Source organism: Perissodus microlepis, chromosome 20 (assembly GCF_051167445.1).
Source record: "Perissodus microlepis isolate ML-2025 ecotype Zambia chromosome 20, ASM5116744v1, whole genome shotgun sequence".
NCBI lineage: Eukaryota > Metazoa > Chordata > Actinopteri > Cichliformes > Cichlidae > Perissodus > Perissodus microlepis.
Genome location: NC_140480.1, coordinates 24,907,086 through 24,926,977, shown reverse-complemented (window position 1 = coordinate 24,926,977; position 19,892 = coordinate 24,907,086). Strand labels below are relative to the sequence as shown.

General features: G+C 40.9%; 1 protein-coding gene across 1 annotated transcript in view; it reads right to left on the bottom strand.

Annotated features, from left to right (window-relative positions):
• Positions 1 to 19,892, bottom strand: part of LOC146364619 (adenylate cyclase type 6-like) — a 46,288-nt gene that overhangs the window by 16,113 nt on the left and 10,283 nt on the right. The window lies entirely within an intron of this gene.

The following is a 19,892-nucleotide window of genomic DNA, read 5'->3' as shown; positions in this document are numbered from 1 at the left end:
ATAGTTAAAAATCCATCCATCCCATCCATCTATTCGCTTCTGCTTCTCCTTTTCAGGGTCGCGGGGGGCGCTGGAGCCTATCCCAGCTGTCATAGGGCGAGAGGCGGGGTACACCCTGGACAGGTCACCAGTCTGTCGCAGGGCCAACACACAGGGACAGACAACCATTCACGCTCACATTCACACCTAATGGCAATTTGGATTTTCCAATTAACCTATCCCCACAAGCTGCATGTCTTTGGACGGTGGGAGGAAGCCGGAGTACCCGGAGGGAACCCACACAAACACGGGGAGAACATGCAAACCCCACACAGAAAGACCCCGGCCTGATGTTGGAATTGAACTCAGGACCTTCTTGCTGTGCGGCAACAGTGCTAACCACCATGCCACCGTGCTGCCCTAGTGGGGATAGGTTAATTGGAAGTTTGCATGTTCTCCCCGTGTTTGTGTGGGTTCCCTCCGGGTACTCCGGCTTCCTCCCACCATCCAACGACATGCAGCTTGTGGGGATAGTTAAAAATCACATAGTTAAAAATCAAACTAAGCCAGAGCATCATGTTTCATTCTGGCTTCGCTTCACTAGCTACCTGTGCTTTTTAGAGTCATCTCTTTTACTTTACTTCACCCCTACACTCCTGTCCGAACTCTCGGGTCATGTGACCTAAGCAGACGCTCAGGGGGGACAGAGCAGTCTATTGCTGCCCCGAGGTTATGGAATAAATTGCCTTTTTGCAGTTAGACGGTGACCAACCATGACCTAAAACTCGTCTTAAAACACAATTATACTTCCTTAGTATTGAGCCACTGCAATACAGAGATCTTACTTCTTTTTAGTGGATGGTGGGTGTTTTTAATCTACTGCGGTGTGGCATGTGATCTGCATGTGATTGATTGTCAGGGCTACACGTCCGTACAGCTATTATTCTAAGATTCTTAGAAGTTCTTGTGCCCCTAAAGCCTCAATAAAAACACCAACCCTTTTGTGATGGATGGTAAAACCCTCAATGTTTTTTGCAAGTAACAATAAACTGGTTGCCTCTTTAGCTCAAATCAATTACACAGGTTTCCTGGTGGGACACAACCTGTCCCCTTGGTTGACCCCTTGGTTTGCCTGCACTAATTTTAGACAGACTGGTTGACTTTTTTTATTCCCAACATATGAATATAACTAAAATAACAAGATTGGCTAAGGGTTGAAAAAAATCAGTGTTTAGTTGATGACAATAGATTGCTAGCACAATCACACATAAACAATCTGAGTCCGTCTCTGCGCCTCGTAGCTGGTGTATTCTGGTCCTATGTGAGAGCGAGGTTTCAGAGCGCGTCATTTTGCAGTTGAATCGTCAGTCTGCAGCAACCACATCGCTGTTTGTGGAGGAAGTTCAGAACTTCTGTTTCAGATGTTTAAGGTTCTGATTCGACTCTGAATGTAAGTACTTAAATCGAATTTCTGTGTATGTAGACGTTAACCGATTTGCTATTTTCACCAATCTGTCAGTTATTTGCAATATTATCACAAACAGATTGCATGTAACTACCAACTGAACCTCGTTCAATCACAAAATAATAGCAGATTGACTCCATCGTATCTTAGTCTTGACACATCAAAGTCCCTCTGAAGACAGCAGCTGACTGCAAGTTGTTGTAGACGTGGTCTTTAAAGATTCTTTAAAGGTGACAAGGTCACATATTAATGGTTGAAATAATTTTGGTTGTGTTGTGGTCTCCAAGCACCGTTTTCATTAGTGCGACTGTATGTAGCATAAATAGATCACAAATGCTCATAGCGCAGATCACAGATGGAATATAGTCCAGGAAATCTGTAATGTGTAACATAAATGCTCTGAGCAAATGCCTGCTGATTAGAGGTCTAAATGAAATCTAAGTGGTTCAACCTGGCCAATGTAAGCACACGTCTGTTTTTTTAACATAACATTTGATCGACAGTTTATTTGGTTGCGAAATGATTGTGATCAAACTGCTACACAGCAACCACTCTGCAGGTAAACAGACTAGTATTACTGGAATAAAGGCATCATTATGCTGTTCCTGTATGTCCACATTTAAATGATGTTTCTCATAATTGTGATCAGACTATTTGTATAAGCCTTTGGATAGTCAAAATCCAATCTCTGTACAGATGCCTGGAAAAGTCATCGTCTGCCACCATGTAACATTTATTAATAAACAGAATAAACGTTACATGGTGCAAATTCAGACCGAATATGAACTAGGACTTAAACAGATTAGAAGACTGCTTCTTCTGAATATTTATATTCATTTCATATATATTTATTTTTAAATAATTTCTCCAAAACTAGTAACACACACACACACACACAACCCCGTTCAGCTATCTTAGTGAGGACCTTCATTGACATAATGGTTTCCCTAGCCCCTTACCCTAACCATTAAAAATGAATGCCTAACCCTAACCCTTACCCTATACCTAACCATAACCTAATTGTAACCCTGACACTAAAACCACATTTTGAGCCTCTAAAAGGCCTTCAAACGTGTGAGGACCGGTGAGTGCGTCCTCACAAGATAGCTAGACAGGATTACACACACACACACACACACACACACACACACACACACACACACACACACACACACACTTCCTGACAGGAAATGGTCCTGATTGTGGGATCTGTTGTCCCCTCTACCCCTCACAGCCCACTGACCACTTAATAATATTTGCAGCTTGGCTGTGTGCTGCTATCTTATTTTGAAGTGTTTGTGGTTTAAAGCGCTGCTGCCATGGGATAACCCCCAGTATCCAAAAAAAATAATACAAATGTCCCCAAACGCATCATGGGGATTGCTGCTGACCCCACATAAGACCACTTCCTTTAGAGATGTGCTCTTGTTTACAGCTTAAACGTGACGCCTCTCACGGTAGAGGATACACTTAGACAGTAACAAAGGTTGTCTGTGCACCAGAAGGAAACCCAGAGATGATACATCCTGCATCAAATATCAACAGGAGCAAAGAAACAGATTTCAGGCCTGTAAAGTGGAAACTTCAATCCAAAATATTTTGTCTGTGTTACCCAGCGGTTTTTAACACGGAAATCTGCTTTCCAGTCCTTCTGCTTAGTGTCTTTCTGTCACCAAGTGTATCACACACTGACATCTTCTGGGTGGAAATGGAAATACACAGAGATACTTTGTGCTTCAGGTAATGCTTTAAACATACCTTAGAAACAAAAAAACAGACAAAACAAGACCATGAAAGAGCAAAGACAGCACTTTTCTTCAACTATGTAATAGTTATTTTACACTTACTTTGACCCTGTTCTTTATTTTATCTATGCAAACACATAAAAGATTCCTTATTAAAAGCTTGTTTAAAAACAAAACATAATAGAAGTCAGCAAACCTTTGTGCACTGTTAGGTATTTTTGGAAAACAGTTCAAGAATTTAGGCGCTTCTGAGTCCCGTGTTGTCATGCTCTCTGTTTTAATTGTTGGTTTTGTTGTTTCTTTGTGTTTTTATTTACTCCTGCCTTTTGTGTTGCTACCCCTCTGTCATTGAGTTGAGTGTTTCATGTCTCGGTGTTACTCATTTTCCCTGCAAGAGGCTCGCGACCTGTTCGGGATTCACCCTGAACAGAGCCCTGAATTTGATAAGCAGAAGATGGATGGATGGATGGATGGATGGATATTTTTGTAAATGATGGAAACTGTAAAATCACAACAAGACATTTAGTGTTATAAAGTTAAGATAAGGGTTAGAAGCCAGAAGCAGCCATTACTGAGGTTTGGAATGCTGACTTGGGGATCCAGAGACCTACCACCATGCTCTCTTAGACTAAAATTCATAAATACTATTGTGCTCAGTATAGTTGTTGATAATGACATCAGTCGGCTAAAATATTTTATATGCTGCAAAACCATCAGGAAATGATTTTCTGTTAGTGACATACAGAAAACAGGTTTCTGGACAGTGGTCAAGCTGTCACTAATAGATTGTTACAGCCTCCACGTCGCTAAAAACAAGACAGGCCCTGCAAAAACTGGAAAAAACCTAACAAAATTTGGTTTAAAACCTATTTTTTCCAAACCCCATGATGGACTAAAACAATTAATTATATTATGGTGAGCAAAATGAGAGCCAGACTTTGAATTTTATGTTACATAGAATAAGCCATGCAAGTACTGAAACAACCAAAATGTGCTGAAATCAAAGATCACTAGACTAGAAAATGGTATTAACTGTGTGCATTTTACTTTATAGTCAGGTTTGGCATGCATGTCTCAGTGGATTGTTTCCAAATTCTTTGAATGTCTGTATTCATCAGTGAGCACATATTATTGAAAGTAAATAGAGAGATTTTACATTACCTGACTTACAACAAGGCTAAGACTAGGTTAATGCTGTACAACGAGCACCTTAGGCCTGTCATAACACGTGGCTCGGTTTTGGAAATGCTGCTTCACAGCACGAGGTGATTTAGAATTTGTTTGGTTAATCTCAGACTCGGTAACCCAAAAGAGATTCTTAATCTCAAGATTTTCACTTGCTGGTTAAGTAAAGGTTAAAAGAGTCTGAAAACACATTTCTGCAAGAACTTGTTATCCTTTAATGTTAAGTAGTACCTTTAGGGTGTCCGTTTAGCTCACTGAGTTGAGCAGGTGACCCATATGACGTAAGGCTTGGATCTTGAATCTGCCCCGAGGCCGTTTACTCTGTGCCTTCCCTGTTCTGTCTCCTCTCCACTGTCCTAACACAATAACGTCTAAAAGCCCCCCCAAAAAATAGAACCTTTAAAGGTACAGCCAGATAGCTCAACCTTTGCAGCTTAATAGACTAGAGTCGCTCACATGTGGAAACGGTACTTTAAAGTTAATGCTGGGAATCTTCAATCTCGTTTTCCAAAATTATAATACATTTTTTAATCCCATCCTCAGACAGGATCGACTATTCCTCCTCATGAGTGGTTTTAATTTCTATCCTAATTTCTGAAGCGTCACTGGCTTCTTTAAACATTCTGCACGTTATGTGTTTGTGCATTTCTTTTATTGCGGCTTTATGATTTTTTTAAAATTTGATTTCTTATTTTTTTAATTAAATTTTTATTTAAGTGCACAAATTGAGAGTACTTGCTAAAAAAAGAACAGCCTTTCTACTGTCCCAACACTGATCAAAAGAATCCTGCTTAAGTAGAGAGTTTGCATGATTAAATATATATATAAAAATATATATATTGCAGCAGAGGATTAAGGTAAGCCAAGGTGACATAGTTTACACAGCATCACAGATATGAGAATAGAAGCAGATGGGTAATGGGGACAGGAGTTTAAAAAGGAAGTAAACACGGGGCAGGGCAAAACAAAACAAACAAAAAAAGAGAAAGAAAGAAAGCACAAAATGGAAAACGCAGATAAAACTGAAGAATGACAGATGTTGAAGGGAGGAAGGAAATTAGTGGTAAAAACAGAAGCGGCATGAGGAAGGAAAAAGACAATGTGTGGATGACAGGAATAAGAAGCGTCCCAGTAAGAGAGGGAGGGAGGGAGAGGACAGATATGGGCCACAGTGACATTAGGCAGATGGCTCAGAGCGCTCAGCTCTGTTTACATTACTCTCACTGTTCAAGCAAAAACAGGCATGAGACAAAAGTGAAACCTGCAGCACGATGCATGTCTGCAGGTGAGAGCGGCCTGTCGGTCTGAACGTGGGTGCAGCTGAGACTTCTCTACATGCGAGCGGGTCTTCTTTCCAATATTTAATGAGCTGCAGTATTTATCTGTTGAGATCCATTTAACGTCCGCATCGCACTCCAAGCGTCTGAGCGTGCAGCCTTCAAACTAATTGCTTGCTTTTCTCAAGAGGGCACAGGCTAGTGGGTTTACAGAGTACACAGTAAAGTCCTGTGTTTACGCAACAGCACTCCACCTCTTTAGCAGCTCTGCTTGGCAGCGTTTACCTGCTACCTGTAAACGGCCACCACACCTGCTCGTGTCCTCTAAGTTCAACAACACCCTCATTTATCTAAGGGCGTCACTTTTCCCAGTTTAATCCGGCGCCATTATAATCTCGCCACTACGCATCAGCAGGTGAGATTCACGACTGGACTGAATTACCAGCTCGGCTTACAGCCCACTATAAACGTTATATTCGGTTTGCGAAGACCGAAATGTATCGCATCACTGGAACGTCATATAGTTTTGTTTTTTGCCATAAAAGCAGTTGTCATTTTCCCGTGGGTGACATGATGGAAGCAGCCGGCCAGTCTGTGGAGAGGACCTCAGCCTAATCCCTGGATATCAAAATGGCATTATGTAAGAGCTGCTCAGATCTACACAGGAAAGCCAAAACAGCAGTAACACTGGCTATTCTGCAGCATAGATTAAAATGCACTTAGTCACGGAAAGCCCCCATCAGCTTACAAAGAACACGAGGGTATAATCAATAAACGATCAGCATGACTGTATGGATGCATTGCTGAATCAATAACAACCTTAGTACAAAACAAGCAGGGTGTTGCTCTCATATTAACCTCCAGAGTTAATATGTAAATAAAAAAAAAGACTGCGTAATTATTTATCAGTAATAATCTAAAACTGCTGAACTTTGTCATCATGAGCTGAGAAATTTAGATTTAAAAAAAAATTATTTTTGTTTAAGTTTATATTTATTGATTATAAAAGTACATTTTTTGCTATGGTAGAGGAGTGCTTAATTAAATAAATATCAAATATGGCTATACGATTTTGGAAAAATGCAGAAAACAGTGCAATATTAAAGAACAACAATATTAAAGATCAACAATATTAAAGATCTACTGATGTCAAAACATCTGTAAAAACTAATGCTCTTAAGTTTGAAAAATTCTCTCATGTAAACATCAAATGGCTTCAGCTAAGAGTTGGACCTATAGCTCATAAAGAAAGACTTTCATCTTTTAAAAAAATAAGCTTAAATTCACTTATATTGAAAAAAGAAAGACAAAAAGTAGAAGTGAATATGGTTACAAACCTCATTAATTACTAAAGAAAAGTAAGAATTGCTGTCTCTGCTAAGATGATGGCTCATAATCATGATTAAAATTAGTTGCACTAAGCATTTCAACTGCAGCCTCTCAGCAAGGGATTAAAGTCAGTAGGAGTCGTCCTCTGGGGATCACGAATGTTTGTACAAAATGTCATGGAAATCCATTGAAAAGCTGCTCACATTTCCGTCCCCAGAGCCACGCAGCCAGCAAGGCTAAAATTAAACACACACACTAAACAAATGAAGTGCTACATTTGTGTCTTCACTTGTGCTGTATGTGTAAGCATTTGTCACAACAGCAACGCTACACCTTTTCTTCTCGTCCAATCAAAACGAAGCTCCGAAGCTGCCAGGCGAGCAGGGAGAATAAGAGGAGGGGGGGTGGTGGGCTAATGGAATATCCAGAAAATGTATTTATAATTTCTCTCATCCTTTTATGATGGGTTCAGCACGGCTGCCATTTACTTTAACAGGAAGTCTGCGGTCCTGACAGCGAGCCTATAAACATTGACTTTTAAGGCCATCGGGCCCCTTTTCAGACTGACAAAGAGTGTTCTTTAAAGAGGATAGAGAAATGCGTGACAATACGGACAAATGACATGTTTGAAAGTGTCCAATGAGACTAAAACAAATTTAGTGCATCAGAACGGCATTATTTAAAACAGAAATATTTTTACATTAGCAATTGATCACACGGTTTCAAATCCAGGGAAAGGGATCTCTTGTAGCTGCTCAGCTGCACACACATCTCTACAAGGGATTTAAATGTTTTTTTTAGCTTCAACTTTGGTTTACTTCACTGTAGCAGGAAGCTGTTATTAATGAAAAACACTTTAAATCCACAAATTAGAAAGTTAAAGAATAGCTCATGAGTATGGGGGAGTATTTACCCTTTAAAAGCCTGATAAAATTCCTCAAGAGGCAGCGAAGAACAGAAAAAGAAAACAGAGCAAGGGTCCTTGAACTTTCAATGCCAAATAAAAAGGAACCACACAGGAAAGACGCACAAGTCAAACACATTTAGTGAGTGTTTGTTATGTGTCGGTTAAACGATGGTGGTTTATGTCATTTTTATGCTGGTTTATAGTATTTTAACCTTTGCCGAGGCGACTGTAACAATTCAAGAATTCATTCGTCTGTGTTAAGAAGTTTTAGTCTGATTAAAAAATATTTATAAAAGTGAAATGAACTGCGGATGAATGAAATGTGCAGCAGAGCCTTCCCTCCTTGTCATTCAAGGGCCCCTTAAAATGTTACCAGGAGATTCCAGTATTTTTTTTTTTTTATGGGGTGACACGGGGGACACCCAGAACAAGGCGAGGGGGGAGGATACTCCACTGGGACATATTATCCCTACAGAGCACTTCACTCTCAGTCACTCTCAGAGATTGCGGGGTCACTTCTGGTTCCTAGCTTACAAAAACAGAATGGGAGGCAGAGCCTTCAGCTATCAGGCTCCTCTCCAGTGGAACCAGTTCCCAGTTTGGATTCAGAGGACAGACACCCTGCCTAGTTTTAAAACAGACCTTAAATCTTTCCTTTTTGATAAAGCTTATAGTCAGAGCTGGATCAGGGGAACATGAATTATTCCTTACTTATGCTGCTTTTGGCTCGGACACTTAAAATTTCTTTTCCACTTCCATCTTTTATGCATTTCCGTGCATGAAGTTTTGTATTCCCTCTCCCATAGTTTGTTTTTTGTCCTTGTCTATCTATACTCCCCTCCCCCTTCCTGTAATAAGGGGGTTCTTCCTTCCCACTGTTACCAAGTGCTACCATAGGGGTTCATTTATTCTCGAGAACAAGAAAGCGCTTTGAGGTAACAAATCAGCACTATATTAATAAAACTGAATGGAAATTAACTAAATTACAAAGCTAGGGAGCTTGATCCATAATAATAAAGCATTTATTAGTAGAATTTGTTTTTTAAAACTGACAAAAAAGAACCCCAAAAAGTTGATTCTGTTCATCAGCTTTTTGGGTTTTATTTTCCACCAGTGTGTGAATGCGAGAGTGAATGAATAGTGGCATTGTAAAGCGCTTTGGGTGCCTTGAAAAGCGCTATATAAATCCAATCCATTATTATTATTATTATTATTATTATTATTATTATTATTTTACCTGGATGATTGAGCGTGCATCAAGACAAGATATAAATCCCATGGAGGTTCAGACTTAGTGGAGTAGAAGCAGAAAGTCAGATAACATAGAAATACTAGTAAGCAGTATTTCTACAAGTACAAATATTTCCGTAAGGTACTTCAGTAAGGTACTAAGTTACTACTAGCTGAACGACACTAGAGGGCTATGAGATTTTGAGGGGGGAGAGAGCAGTTCCACGCCATTCCCACCATCTTAACATGCACCTGCCTTCAAACAGGGTGGACTTTGATTTTTTAAAAATGGAAATATAAGACATATAAGAAAAGATGAGGGTGATAACAGGTTTGGCAGAAACTGTTTTTACTGTTGACTCAGAAAAATCCAGTATTTGTACTGCAAATTTAAAGGCCAAGAACAAAGAAAAAGTGCTGCGCAGATAAAGGAATTAAATTACTTAACACTTCACTCCCGCACAGACAGTTCAGTGAGGCTGATATCTGGCACTCACAAGCCAGTTTCATTACAAACCACACCCCCGCCTCAAAGCAACTAAGGTTACAGTGCAAAGTCCAAGCGTCTCTTTCTTTTCTTCTCGGTATGTTCACATGGCGCAGCAGTAGGTGACCTGCCACCCCCTCCTTTAATCCCCCATCCTGCTCCCCATCCTTCTTAACAATACTCAGCCCACACCCAACCCGGTGCACAACAAGGCATTTGTGTGCATGAGTGTACAAAACTATCAGATCACGGATGACCTTAACTAAATTTCCCACTGACACATGATATTACTACTACACCACTTTATTTATCCAGACCTCTTTAAGTGACAAGTCAGTTGACAAAAGGCAGTGAAATGAAACCGAGCACCAAAGGCTCTCTCGCCCTCTCTCTCTCAGGATGTGAAAATTACACTTTAAATCCCTTTAGACTGGCTGTAAGCAAGAAAATATGACGCGTTTCATCTTTTTAACCGAGATGGTCAGTTTGGAAACAAGCTTTGCTGTGACGTCCGTACAGGTATTATGTTCGGTCTCGTGACTTAACGTTCAGGTAAAAAGAGCTCATTGTTGGCCTTGTTCTACGTGGAAGACGGAGACCTGATGATTTTTGCATATATCTCGATGTTGTTCAGGCATCCTCTCCTTCCCTCTCTCGCTCTTCCTCAGCGTGAGCTTCTCTCTCAGTCTTGTGAAAGGTTCTGCTTAGTGCTGGCCCGAAACTTACACCCACGGAGGCTGTGAATTATCAGAGATGGCAACGCAGCCTTCACTTAGCAACTATCACCCACATTCCTCAGCCTCACTCCAAAGACCTGCAGTCCCCCCCAGATTTGGGGAGGGTGCAGAGTGGGGGACCAGCCGAGGAGGGGGAGGTAATGTGTGCGAGGCTTGGCTGGTGTCTTTGTCAACATACCAAAGTCAGAGGAACATATTGCATTTTCAGGATGCTCTGGCCCTGATTTCCCTCCTATGAGCAACTCTTCGTCAATATATATATATATTTATATATTTTTTAACTCACCAAGTCATTGAGAAGCTGCTAAAAGGTCACTTAGAGATTAAAAATGTTCAAGATGAATACATTCGATCGACGCACCTTTCAGATTTTTTGTTTCTTAGGTTATGCATTAACAATCTTGTATTAAAATAAGATTCTTAATGCAAAATGAAATAAATGGGACACCGTTCCTCTCTATCGGAATCATCTTTTGCATTTGGTTTATAAACTGTCATAATTTTTTATTTTAGCACTTCATTGCTATTCATTTCATCTCCGTTGTGTTATGTGCTCAGCAGTCACTTAGTTGTGCCGAGAAAATTTTCCCCACAGCATTACATCATCACCTCCAATAGCATTAACCGTTGATACCCTGTATTTTCTCATTGAGAGTGGAACATATACATACATAGTGTTAACTGTTTATTTAGTCTAAGCCAAAAGTTTGAAACTGAGAGCATTTTAACCTTCTTACTGACAGACATCACCCACGGCCTGCCACACTACACCAAAGTAACAGATGAAGCATTAACTGACACCATTACATTAAAAAAGTTCCTGTTTTTTCACAGTAGATTATCATTATTGACTAAATCAATAAACTAAAACGAAATAATAAGCAATTCATTTAAGTATCTAATGGTCTGCTAACTCTTAATTGTGGAAATAAAACTGGATCACTTAGCTAGCTTGTAATCAGACATTCGAGTGAACAAACACACAGCTTAAGCTTTTCCAACATGTACAGAAATCATTAAGCCTAAGCATCTGTCCGTGAGAGTGGCTTCGCAAAATGTCAATTAATCGACGAACTCTCTCGACGTCGCTTCACCTCAAAGAGCTTGGCGTTGTCCCTAAATACACTGAGAGCATTTCAAGGAGACACGGAAAAAAATGATTTACCTAGAGCGAAAACTGCGCGACAAACAAGATTCTGAATTTATTTATTAAGACTTTCTCCCAGAGGGAGTGGTGGATGATGGGATATTATCGTGGAAACGATCCCAGCAAGAGTGCAAGTCAGAGGCTATCAGCCTTTGAGAAGCATCTGGAAGTCCTTAGAACATCTGTGTTAGATCAGGCTCTGCAAACCACACTCTCGCACCTCAAACACAATGACAGCGTTTCAGTCCCCACAAAACCTAAGAGTCTCTCCCGTAGGTTGACTCTTATCTTTCCTCGAGTGGGCAGGTTATTTATTTCCATATTCTTTCATTTCATTTATTTATTTTTTTCCCGCCTGCTCTGACTCGCGCTAGCTGTCACTTTCAGCCTTTGTGAAAGAGTCTGTGTGTGTTTGGTGCTAGGCAGCTGCTGGGTTTGTGTACTCAGCCTGAGCCTCATGTCTACACGCAGCTCACACTGCCCTTATCTGAAATGACCAGAAACACATCAACAGATAAATATTCAAGCCCCGCCTGCTCATTCTGCTCCCTGGCTCGGCCGGGTGGTCTACGAGCGGAGCGTCAGCCGCTGAGACACATTTAAAATCTTTTTAAACAGTTTGGAGAGTGGTCACCTGTGCAGTCCCGTCGTGCCTGTAACTTGTCAGAGGCAGTAAAGTTGTGATGAACAGCAGAGCAGAGTTTCCCAGGAAATCCTTTTTTCCACGACAGCTTTAATCAAACTGTTTAAAACACAGTTTCCAAATTCTGTCATCCTGTCTGTCTAAAACTGACAAGAATCAGCGTCATTTAAACAGAAATAGCACTTTCTCGTGCAAATACGGTTCAGTTTGCTGATAATAAAAGTACAATGTGAGCACTTTGCATACTCGTCAACAAAACATTTACCAGCTGCAAAAGAAGATTTTCAAAAAGTCATCCACTCTCTTCTGTTTGTCCGTTTCTATACAAGAAACAAAAACAGATCTGATTAATTTTTTAATATAGTAAGTCGCTTTGTGGGATTGCATAAAACAATGTCTTTCCATGAGTGGAAATTTAAGTATGACTCAAAGAAACGGTGCTTCAGACCAAACACAGTCTAGAATCATAGCGCCACATTTACTCAGAAATCATTTATGCAGATACCTTTCCACCAGGCAACAATAAAACATTTATTCATTATTTATTACTTGCAGCTTGCATTAGTTACTGGATAAAGTAGGTTTTTAGTATATTGGACTCTCTGCAGTCCTGTGAAAAATGACACTACATCTCACGACTTCATAGCTTGTAGAACCACCTTTAGCACCAGTAACTTCATATAATTGTCGTCTATATGGCTTCTCTCTTGTTGTGGAGGAATTTTGTTTTCCTCTATTTTACACTATACTACTTTACAATACAGCTTCAGTTCACTGAGGTTTGTGGGCATTCATTCATGCATAACTTTGGCACACAGAGGATTTCATGGTTGACTCAACGACTGCAAGGTGCCCAGGTCCTGTGGCCTGAAAAACAAGTCCACATCATCACCTCTTCCCCTCTGACTGACAGCTAGCTGTGTGAGGTGTTTGTGCTGACACGCTGTATTTTGTATTTTTGCCTTGCATTATTATTTACGGTGTTATTATTCTGGTCAAAGATCTCCACCTTGGGCTTGTCTGTCCAAAGGACAATTCTATAGAAATCTTGTGGGTTCAAAGCTGGGCAACATTGTGATAACACACACCTGAATGCTCCAGACCAATAAAACAGCTTTTATATAGGTGCTCACACTTGCTGATGATTAATTAATAAAGTGCACCAGATTAGCAGCACCTGGCTGCTATTTACCCACTTAATTCCCATGGAAGCAAAAAGGAAGTACTAAGTTTTCTTAGTTTTAGAGTTATAAATGGAAAAAAAAGGAAAACTGATGGCTCATGTTATATCTGAATACTTTTACGCAACTGTTCCTGCTCTCAAAAGTGTAACTTATTTGCAAAGCCGGCGACAATATATTTACTTGTAACAAATATTGTTTTGAAGCTTGACTGCACTGCCAGACCAACTCTTTCACTCACTCAGATGTCTATTAATAAATCTGCCTGTTGGTTTTAATGCATTAATGCCAAATCACAACAACAGTCGCCTCAAGGTGCTTAATATTGTAAGTTAGACCCTACAATGATACATACAGAGAAAAACCCAACAATCATATGACCCCATATGTGCAAGCACTTTGGTGACAGTCGGAAGGAAAAACTTCCTTTTAACAGGAAGAAACCTCCGGCAGAACCAGGCTCAGGGAGGGGCGGGGCCATCTGCCGCGACTGGTTGGGGTGAGAGAAGGAAGACAAGACAAAAGGCATACTGTGGGAGAGCCAGGGATTAATAACAGGTATGATTCAATGCAGAGAGGTCTATTAACACATAGTGAGTGAGAAAGATGACTGAAGAAGAAACACTCAACGCAAATACTCACATGAAGCAACTTATTCTTACTGAGCATTTTCAAACTCCTTACCCATCAGTTTTTGTAAGCAGGGACAGAGACAAGCTGGGGGTCCTAACACTGAAAAACTATGCAACACACACATTTCCTTTGGCAACCAGGCGGGTGTGACTTCTGTGGAGTGCGACTTTTTTAAAAAAAGGAAAAAAAACAAAAAAAGAAGAGGGTTCTGGCACTAGAGCTGCAAAAACCTTTTTAATTTATTTTAATGGCAACAAAATCTGCATAAGAAGAAAATCAAGACCCGTTTCACACGATCATCAAGTTGTCTGGAATACGTGGGACCCCCCGCAACGACGCACGGCCCGGCAGACTGAGGAATAACTGCTGTGATAAAACAAGAAGCCTCATAGAGGAGTTACATCAGTATTAGAGGAACGTGAAGGAGATGCAATTAGCAATAAAGCCAATTATCGGCACCCAGAAAAGAAATCTGTATAAATAACAGAACCGTACAAGGCCGACGATTCAAGCAAGTGAACTTTCTTTAAAAGCTGTTTGTCTTTTAAGGCCTAAAACACACTCGCTGTTTCCACAGCAGTTGGGGTTACAAAGATGCACAGTCATAGCAAGCTGACCAGAGATAAGCTTCTCTGAACCAGACAACTGGCAAACAACATCCTGTGTATCCCTCCTCTCGACTCCCCACCACCTCCGCTCATATGACCTCTTCCCTGTCATCGCCATGTTTAATTACGGACTGTCTCAATTCGACAGCAGGGGGGAGGAAAACAAAGCCCAAATCTATCCGAGCAGCCGAACAGCATCATGTCTAGAAAGCACAGACCCCCCTCCAATGGCTGCCCCCCCCCCCCGACCCCGAGCTTTGTGGTTCTCAGAAGGAGAGGTAAATGGCAGAAATCAATTTTGACCTGATTTCTGAAATGTTTTTTTTTCTCCCATCTTCACTTGAGGCAACGGTTACCAAACTGGGTCTTGGCTGCTTGAGTCGTAGTTGTTTCCATGGCAACACTGGACCAACTCAACACGAGCACTGAGGGAGACACTTAGCGATGCTGTTTATTCCCCATCAGTCTCAGAAGTGATGCTAACTCCTTCCCCTGCACTCTTACTGGTCCACAGATTGGCATACTGGGTGGTGTTGGTGGTGCATGTGTGAGCATGTATGTGCATGTGTGTATGTGCGTAGATAAGTTCATGCAGGCAGCTATGAAATGTGCTAACATCTTTTGAGCTTTGACTACAGTGGCTTTATCTTCAAAATGCAATCATTTGTATTGGATTAGTAGCGTGGAGTACTGGTAAATTATTCTTAAATTATTGTTTAAATGTCACCCCCACAGACATACCAAAGAAAAAAAAACAACTAGAATTTTATAATGACATGCCGAAACACAATAATAAGCAATTAAACAATTTAATACTAGGTAGAGTTAGGTCAGACCACACAATCCACACAAGAGAGCATTTTTAAATGATTTAACAGCAGACTTTTAGCTTTAATTCCAACATTTTTGCATTTTTATACACAGGCTATCATTTTCAGAGCTTCAGAATTAACTGGGCAGTCTAGCATAATTTCAAATATAAGGATTGTTTTTAATTACTGGATGAAAATCCTCTGTAGTCAATGACTGCCTGAAGCCTAGAATCCAAGGATACTATCAAATGATGTGTCCATTGAGTGTTCTGCTATACCTTTTTTGCAGCTGTCTTCAGTTTCTGCATGTTTCTGCTACTTCTATCAGTGGTCCATGCTATATAACTGCTTCTACCATGTTTGACGGGTAATGTTTTGGGTTATGACCTGTTTCTCTTCTAACTTAACAAGTTAACCTTACTTTCGCCTGTCCAAAACTGTGCACGCTTTTTTGTTTTCTGGTAAAGCCTACTCTGGCCTTCATATTCTTGGGTGTATCCAGTGGTTTGCACCTTCTTGTAAGCCCTCTGTATTTACAGTTGTAAAGCTGTCTCTTGAGTGTAGACCTTGACAATGACAAGCTTACCTCTCTGAGAGTGTTTTTGACTTGGTTAGATGTTGTGAAGCTACTTTTCTTAACCAAGGAAAGAATTCTGTCATCTTGTTAGGTCTTTTGGAACTTTTTTTGGGGGGGGGATCAAGCTTTTATTATAGGAACAGGATGGTGAAACGAGTGATGGTGAAGCAGGGTGAAAGTGTGGGGAATGACGTGCAGGAAATGGTGAAAGGAACACTCAAACCCAGGCCCTGCGATTGCCTTCAGTACCAACATAACAAGACGAGCTACTATATGGCTGTACCAGTATGTTTCCTCTTTTTAGGAATGATTGTTGATTTGGCCACTGAAATTCCTATCTCCCTTATCAGTTTGTTTTGCTATATAAGCCTAATAATGGCTACCCTGACTTGCACTGGCATCTTTTTAGGCATCATATTTAAAATGACAGTGAAAAGCTATAAAATGCAAATTCAACACTCCTTATCAACCAAATGTCCAACTACTTTTGAGCCACTGAAAATTGGTGACTGTGTATAAAACATGGTTGCAATTCCTAAACAATTCATGTAAAATGTTCACAAAACCCCTGAAATTAAAGGTGAACGTCTGCATTTCTGTCACATATCGATTATTTGATTTGGTCTACAGTAGCAAAACTACAAAAACTCTTTGTCCAACAAAAAATGGACCTGTGGAACTGTGCCCTACTAAGCACTAAATAACTGTATTTGATCATTTTCCAAAGTCAAAAATAAATTTCCCTCCAAATTCTCTTCACTGTGTGTTTTCTGTGCGTGTCCCATCCTGGTTGTGAGCCTAGCGTACATGTGACAGGTAGCCTCGTTAAAATGCTGCTGCCGAGTTAAACACACAAATTATTTATCAAGGAGGCTGTGGAAGGATTACGTGTGGAGAATATCAGATTCTGCTCCGTTCCTCTTTCCCTTATTCTATAGCTGCGGCTTTGCACAGGTGGCCATCGCAGACTGACGCTTCTCCCACTGAGATCCAAGCGCCCCCCGCCCCTCATCCTGATGCATGATGCACACACAGGGTTACTCCAGCACCGGGAGATGCTGAAACTGTAAACAGCTGATATGGTCTGTGTGAGGTTTCCTCTGATGGAAATGCATCTATTCTCTGTGAAACCTCATGGAAATTTGAAAATTGAGTAAACAGCCTTTTGGAAAGTTTGACGTGAAACCCCAGGGGGTTTGCATACTTTAATCTTATCTAACAAATACAAAATACTTATTAAATAAGAGCTAGACAAGGAAGCCAGTGTAACAAATTGACTCAGGGTCCTCGTAGTCTACAAGGAGGCCTGATTTGCCCTCTGTGCTCTTTCTTAACCCGCCATCTCGTCTGTGGCCAAAACTCAAATACCCATTCATCTACACACAACTTTAAAAGATAAAGGAATGGTTGGGCTATCTGTGACTATACAGCGTTAGAAGCCTCTACCCTAGTGAGGCTAGTGTGTTTCAGGGCATGTGAAAGAGCAGGCCCATGTGTATCCACAGAAAAGGGGGATAGAGTGACCTGCCCGTTGCTCTGACGCAGGCTCTGATAAGACTGTTCCATGTGACGCAACAGTTAGCAGAAACGCCAAAGGCCAGGTATTTTTAGGAACCAGTCTTTGACCTCTCATGGCACTTGTGTCAACAACATCTCCACGACAATGTTGGCCATTGTTAGTGGCCGTAAAGCAAACAACTCTGCTGTACGAAAGGTGCGAGCGTGAGAAGATTGTGCGACAAAAAGAAGATCGAGGGTGCAAAAACAAAGTGTGCAGATTCAAGCGTGCGTGCTGCATGTTTCTAATTTAATGCCGAGCACGGAGATAGACAAGCACATGTCAGTACGGACGTAGAAACGGACACCCACACACAGGCGAGCAGGACCATTGTTTTGTGATGTTATTTCCCAAAGAAAAACAAAGAGCAGCAATTCTGACAACATTCAATAGAGGGGAGAAGGGAAGGCGTAAACCATAACAAAGTGTGTGTGTGCGTGCGGGTGTGTGTGTGCGTGTGTGTATGAGTTGACAGGGGACATGTGTACGTACTGTACAGTTACAGCTAATTGATTTCAGCTGAGGAAGTTTGAGGAGCACAGACATCGTGACACAAAAACAGCAGAGTGAAGCTCACGCAACTCACGTAACAGGGCGAACACGAACCATGTTTAAACTGTTAGTGTTTGTTTCGTAAGCCTTATACAACGAGGTCAATCAAACCGCCACATTTTGTGGTTTACAGTGCGAGGCTGTGCGGAAAGAGATGATCCTCGATTCTACAGCTGTAAAAACACACCTACCAAACCAAATCCAAGAGCAATAGGGAACAACCACAAGGTCTTCGTGTGTTTTGAAAGGTTTGAGGACCAGAAATTTCATGGGTTGAACAAGAAGTACCCCCCATACAGCGACTACACACTTATGAGATGTCTCCCAGAGTCTTAGCTGGTCTGAACATGTCTGAGAAATGTACAAAAAAAGCAACCCTGAGCAGAACACACATCCTAACACTTACATTCATGCAGAAATTTGCTGTAACTTCATTAAAGTTTCTTTTATTTTGACGATGGCATATTAAAGTTGCTCCATAGTGCAGTGATATACAGTTTGCTTCGGAGAGGAGACACAGATCAAGGGTGTCCAGGGTGGAGCTACCCGCTATGGCGACCCCTTATGAGCCAAAAGCAGCTTCTTCTTCTTCTGGTGGTGATATATCCTACTTAACAAGTCACAGTAATACGATGTTTAAAGCGGTAAAGGTCTGTCTTTTTTGTCATCATCCACTGAGTTACAAATGCATATATGCTACAGAGACAGACAAGCTAATTTAGCTTTTCACCTTAAACTGTTCAGTTTGCCAGTCAAAATGTCAGTTTATAAAAATAACCACAGCAAAACCATGAATCTTTTATAGCACTCAGATTTTTTTGGAGTCTTTGAGTAGAGTATTGCAGAAATTGGTCTTCAAACCCACAAATTATTTTGTATTTTTGCACTTCCAGTTGAATCCTCATGAAGGTTTTTTTCAGTGGCTTGTCCATAATTTTGGACAATCAAGGTTCAAGTGAACAACGCCCCCAGGCCAGGAGACTGGTCCATGATCATCTGACAACCACCAGTCATGAGGGAAAAGTAAAGGGTGACCTTCTCCATGTCCAATCCTTAGCAACCCTTGAAAAACTACAGGCAATCTGTTGTTAACCACACCAATAATTAGGTTTCATGTGCAGCACTTTCTTTGCATCTGATTTCATGCAGCAAAATCCAGCAACCTCCAGGAAACAACCAGCTGGGAAGTACACATTTTTCCTGAGCGTCCGGTGGTTATATCACATCCAATATGGACAATAAGACTTCACAAAAGCTTGAAACACTTTCATTTTGTTTTACGGCAGAGAATCTGTACTAAATATGCCACTTGTGAATTTCAAAGCAGCTAAAAGAGTTTGAAGATGACGTTGGAGACGTTCATCACATCCCACATGGGATTTGGTGACTATGAGACTCGTAGTGACACTAAAGTCCATTTATTGCATTTATACTTCAAAGGTATTGTTAATTTTTAAAGATTATCCTGCTGAACAAAAGGTGTCATAAACTGTTATTTCTCACAGAACAAATCTTCCTAGATGAGTAGTCTGTGAAAAAAGCCCATTTACTTCCGTGGTTAACACACTGACCATTCATGACACAAACCCAGCCTCAGGGGATCACAAGCTAGTGTACTCTCAGTGTTGGTTCCAACCAATGTTCCCTCTAATTTTTCATGTGTCTGAGCGAACACACAAACTCCCTGAGCGATCCCTTGGACCACTGTGAGCAACAGCCGACGTGTGCACTGTGGTCACGCCAGCATCGAATCCATCCAAGTTACATGGTTTATTAAAATAATCAAATTACAGCATTTACATTTATGTTAGGCTACTTTTAATTAACTGCTTTAGCCCAC